Source organism: Schistocerca americana, chromosome 2 (genome assembly GCF_021461395.2).
Source record: "Schistocerca americana isolate TAMUIC-IGC-003095 chromosome 2, iqSchAmer2.1, whole genome shotgun sequence".
Taxonomy (NCBI): domain Eukaryota; kingdom Metazoa; phylum Arthropoda; class Insecta; order Orthoptera; family Acrididae; genus Schistocerca; species Schistocerca americana.
Window position 1 is genome coordinate 99,478,709 of NC_060120.1, and position 5,532 is coordinate 99,484,240.

Sequence of the window (5,532 nt, forward strand, 5' to 3'; positions counted from 1 at the left end):
AGGTCATCAGTCCCCTAGAACTTAGAACTAGTTAAACCTAACTAACCTTAGGACATCACACACATCCATGCCCGAGGCATGATTCGAACCTGCGACCGTAGCGGTCTCGCAGTTCCAGACTGCAGCGCCTAGAACCGCACGGCCACTTCGGCCGGCGCTCAGTATTTCTGCAGGGGATCCCCTAGGATTTGTTGTGTCCATGTCACGTCGAGCTGCTGCCGTATGACAGGCAAAAGGTGGTTCAACACGACATTAGCAGGTATCACTTGACTTTCGACGCCTTATCGTAGGACGATCTGGATCCCGTTGTTTCAATTCAGATGAAAATACCTCTCACCACGGACAACACAATGGTGAATGGTCTTCATTTAACAACCAAGTCCAGAGGGGTTTGCATTGAGTTGTCAGCGCTAACATATAAGCTACACTGCGTGAAGAAACCGCAGAAATCAATGTGGGACTTACAACGTACGCATCCATGAGGACAGTGTGACGAAATCTGGCATTATTGGGCTGTGGCAGCAGACGACTGACGCGAGTGTCTTTGCCCTAACATCACGACATTGCCTGCAGTCCCTCTCCTGGTCTAGTGATCATACCGGTTGGATCCTAGACGACTGGAAATCCGTAGCCTGGTCAGATGAGTCCCGATTACAGTTGGTAAGAGCTGATGGTAGGGTTCGAGTGTGTCGCAGGTCTCACGAAGCCATGGACCCAAGTTGTCAATAAGGTACTGTGCAGGTTGGTGGTGGGCTGTGTTTATGTGGAATTAACTGGTTCCTCTCGTGCATCTGAATGAATCATTTGTTGGAAATGGCTATGTTTGCAGCCATTCATGGACTTCATTTTCCCAAACATCAATGAAATTTTTGTGGACGACAACGCGCCATGACATCAGACCACAACTGTTAGCAGTTGGTGTGAAAAATATTCTGGACATTTCGAGCAAATGATTTGGCCACGGGTCGAACATTTATGGGACGTAGTCAAGAGGTCAGTTCGTGCACAAAATACTGCAGTGGGATTATGGTTGCTATAGAGGCAGCGTGGCTCAATATTTCTGCAGGGGATCGCCAAGGATTTGTTGTGTCCATGTCACGTCGAGCTGCTGCAGTATGACAGGCAAAAGGTGGTTCAACACGACATTAACAGGTATCACTTGACTTTCGACGCCTTAGCGTAGGACGATCTGGATCCTGTAGTTTCAATTCAGAAGAAAATAAGGGCTTACAACATCAACAGCGACATGCTTAGTTAAGTTCTATGTTGGCAAAACCAATGGTAGCATTGATGCTTTTATTACAATTAAAGAACACCCTTAGCTGGTTACAGGCGTTGACATACGTCAACGGGAACAGATGAAAATGTGTGCCCCGACCGGGACTCGAACCCGGGATCTCCTGCTTACATGGCAGACGCTCTATCCATCTGAGCCACCGAGGGCACAGAGGATAGCGCGACTGCAGGGATTTATCTCTGGCATGCCTCCTGCGAAACCCACATCCTCGGTGGCTCAGATGGATAGAGCGTCTGCCATGTAAGCAGGAGATCCCGGGTTCGAGTCCCGGTCGGGGCACACATTTCCATATGTCCCCGTTGACGTATGGCAACGCCTGTAAGCAGCTAAGGGTGTTCTTTAATTGCAATTTCATTCTAACGAGCTGCATGGTCAGCGATGGTATCTGTTCTTTCGGACATGTCCGAAAGAACAGATACCATCTTAGTATATAGATGATGCTTTTGTCAAGTATAGTACTTCTCTTTTAATGTTCCTCACTTGCAGCTCTCAGAACAGGCCCATTTGAGGTCCATTCAGAGAGACCCGTCTCTGTTGTCCCGTCTTGTTTATGTTCGCAGCTGCTGTGATGGACTGTCGGTGCGATGGCGATCTCGTGGCGACCGAGTTTCCAGCGGTGTGGAAATTGGCGTACGGACATGCTGCAGAAAGTGGAGTAAGGGGACGACGATGCATGCGGGCCCGCGCCGTGGAAACTGCCGCGTTGCGGCGCGCGGCCACCGGCCAGCGGAAATTCCCCGCTCGCCGGGCGTCGCGACGCGTTACTGCCGCTCCGGCGGACCGCCGCCGCCGCCGCCGCCGCCGCCGCCGCCGCCGCCGGCCTAGGCTTCCCGCAGCACCGCCGGCCATCAGCGCGCTCACTGGCCGCCAGCCGGCGTGGTCACCACTCACGTCTGTGTGCTGTCTTGCCCAGCCCTGCTCGTCTTGCTGTGCGGAACAAGGCTGCAGCAGTTTGTACTCCGGAGGTGCACTCTTGGCGGTGTGTAGTTTCAAAATGGCTCTGAGCACTATGGGACTTAACCTCTGTGGTCATCAGTTCCCTAGAATTTAGAACTACTTAAACCTACCTAACCTAAGAACATCACACACATCCATGCCCGAGGCAGTCGCGCGCTTCCGGACTGAGCGCCTAGAACCGCTAGACCACCGCGGCCGGCGGTGTGTAGTTTACACAGCGTGGTCCACTGATAGTGACCGGGCCAAATATCTCACGAAATAAGCATCAAACGAAAAAAAACTACAAAGAACGAAACTCGTCCAGCTTGAAGGAGGGTATCACATGGCGCTATGGTTGGCCCGCTAGATGGCGCTCCCATAAGTCAAACGGATAACAACTGTGTTTTTTAAAAATAGTAACCCCCCTTATTTTATTACATATTCGCGTAGTACGTAAAGAAATATGAATGTTTCAGTTGGAACACTTTTGTCGCTTTGGGACTGATGGTGCTGTAATAGTCACTAAGTACTGGGTGATCAAAAAGTCAGTGTAAATTTGAAAACTTAATAAACCACGGAATAATGCAGATGGAGAGGTAAAAACTGACACACAAGCTTGGAATGACATGGGGTTTTATTAGAACAAAAAAAAAAAAAAAAAACAAAGTTCACAAAATATCCGACAGATGGCGCTCGACAGCCAAACGTCAGTGACTGCTACCGTGACGGGTGAGAGGTATGCCGATATGTTACAGAATCGCATCATCCCCAGCCTGGCTGATAAACACCTGCTGGAACGTACGATGTTTATGCAGGATGGCGCTCCACCCCATATTGCGCGCGTCGTTTGGTGATGATCGTGTGCCCAGCCGCCACTTTCGTCATGCTTGACCTCCCACGTCCCTAGACCCCAGCCCGTGCGATTATTGGCTTTGAAGTCGCAAGTGTATCGCGATCGACCGACATCTCTATGGATGCTGAAAGACAACATCCGACGCCAGTGCCTCACCATATCTCCAGACATGCTTTACAGTGCTGTTCACGACATTATTCCTTGACTGCAGCTATTGTTGAGGAATTATGGTGGACATATTGAGCATTTCCTGTAAAGGACATCATCTTTGCTTTGCCTTTCGTTGTTATGCTAATTATTGCTATTCTGATCAGATGAAGCGCAACCTCTCAGACATTTCTTGAAATTTTGTATTTTTTTGGTTCTAATAAAACCCCAAGTCATTCCAAGCATGTGTGTCAATTTGTACCTCTCTATCTACATTATTCCGTGGTTTATTCAGTTTTCAAATTTACACTGACTTTTTGATCACCTGGTACAAGTACGTGGTATCACGTAACATTGGGCCAGTGCGGACGGTATTTGCTTCATGATACATTACCCGTGTTAATGTGGACCGTTTACCAATTGCGGAAAAAGTCGATATAGTGTTGATGTATGGCTACTGTGATCAAAATGCCCAAGCGGCGCGTGCTATGTACGCTGCTCGGTATGCTGGACGACATCATCCAAGTGTCCGGACCGTTCGCCGTAAAGTTACGTTATTTAAGGAAATATAAGTTTTCGGCCACATGTGAAACGTCCACCACGACCTGCAACAAATGATGATGCCCAGGTAGGTGTTTAGGTGCTGTCGCGGCTAATCCGCACATCTGTAGCAGACAAATTGCGCGTGAATCAAATGGTTCTAATGGCTCTGAGCACTATGGGACTCAAATTCTGAGGTTATTAGTTCCATAGAACTTAGAACTAGTTAAACCTAACTAACCTAAGGACATCACACACATCCATGCCCGAGGTAGGATTCGAACCTGCGACCGTAGCGGTCTCGCGGTTCCAGACTGCAGCGCCTAGAACCACACGGCCACTTCGGCCGGCTCGCGTGAATCGGGAATCTCAAAAACGTCGGTGTTGAGAATGCTACATCAACATCGATTGCACCCGTACCATATTTCTATGCACCAGGAATTGCATGACGACGACTTTGAACGTCGTCTACAGTTCTGCCACTGGGCACAAGAGAAATTACGGGACGATGACAGATTTTTTGCGTTCTATTGAGCGACGAAGCGTCATTCACCAACAGCGGTAACGTAAACCGGCTTAATATGCACTATTAGGCAACGGAAAATCCACGATGCCTGCGACAAGTGGAACATCAGCGACCTTGGAAGGTTAATGTATGGTGCGGCATTATGGGAGGAAGGATAATTGGCCCCCATTTTATCGATGGCAATCTAAATGGTGCAATGTATGCTGATTTCCTACGTAATGTTCTACCGATGTTACTACACGATGTTTCACTGCATGACAGAATGGCGATGTACTTCCAACATGATGGATGTCCGGCACATAACTCTCGTGCAGTTGAAGCGGTATTGAATAGCATATTTCATGACAGGTGGATTGGTCGTCGAAGCACGTTCACCGGATCTGACGTCCCCGGATTTCATTCTGTGGGTAAAGTTGAAGGATATTTGCTATCGTGATCCACCGACAACGCCTGACAACATGCGTCAGCGCATTGTCAATGCATGTGCGAACATTACGGAAGGCGAACTACTCGCTGTTGCGAGGAATGTCGTTACACGTATTGCCAAATGCATTGAGGTTGATGGACATCATTTTGAGCATTTATTTACAGGTAATCACGCTGTAACAGCATGCGTTCTCAGAAATGATAAGTTCATAAAGGTACATGTATCACATTGGAACAACCGAAATAAAATGTTCAAACGTACCTACGTTCTGTATTTTAATTTAAAAAACTTACCTGTTACCAACTGTTCGTCTAAAATTGTGAGCCATATGTTTGTGACTATTACAGCGCCATCTATCACAAAGCGAAAAAAGTGGTCCAACTAAAACATTTATATTTCTTTACGTACTACACGAATATGTAATAAAAAATGGGGGTTTCTATTTAAAAAGCGCAGTTGATATCCGTTTGACCTATGGCAGCGCCATCTAGCGGGCCAACCATAGCGCCATCAAGCTAAACAAGTTTCGTTCTTTGTAGTTTTTTCGTTTGACGCTTATTTCGTGAGATATTTGGCCCGGTCACGATTAATGGACCACCCAGTATACAGTATGTTTCTGTAAGGGTATGAAAAAATGTAACAGGATAGGTAGGGAACCTGGGGGCGGGGAAGCAGCTTAAGGAGATATGGAAGTAAACTTGCCTACCGCTTTGTCTAGCACGATTGTTTTCTAGGTTATTTACAACTAACATGTATACAAGTTTACATGTACTGTTCTGTTTATTTACATGTACATTCTTTACTTC

The 5,532-nt window shown here is 47.4% G+C and overlaps 2 non-coding genes across 2 annotated transcripts; one reads left to right on the forward strand and one right to left on the reverse strand.

The window, feature by feature from the left end:
* Positions 1 to 1,369: 1,369 nt before the first annotated feature.
* On the reverse strand, positions 1,370 to 1,444 carry Trnat-ugu. Its single transcript has one exon. It is a non-coding gene; the product is annotated as a tRNA-Thr (tRNA).
* Positions 1,445 to 1,502: 58 nt separating this feature from the next.
* Trnat-ugu lies at positions 1,503 to 1,576 on the forward strand. The gene has a single exon. It is a non-coding gene; the product is annotated as a tRNA-Thr (tRNA).
* The last annotated feature ends 3,956 nt before the right edge of the window (positions 1,577 to 5,532 follow it).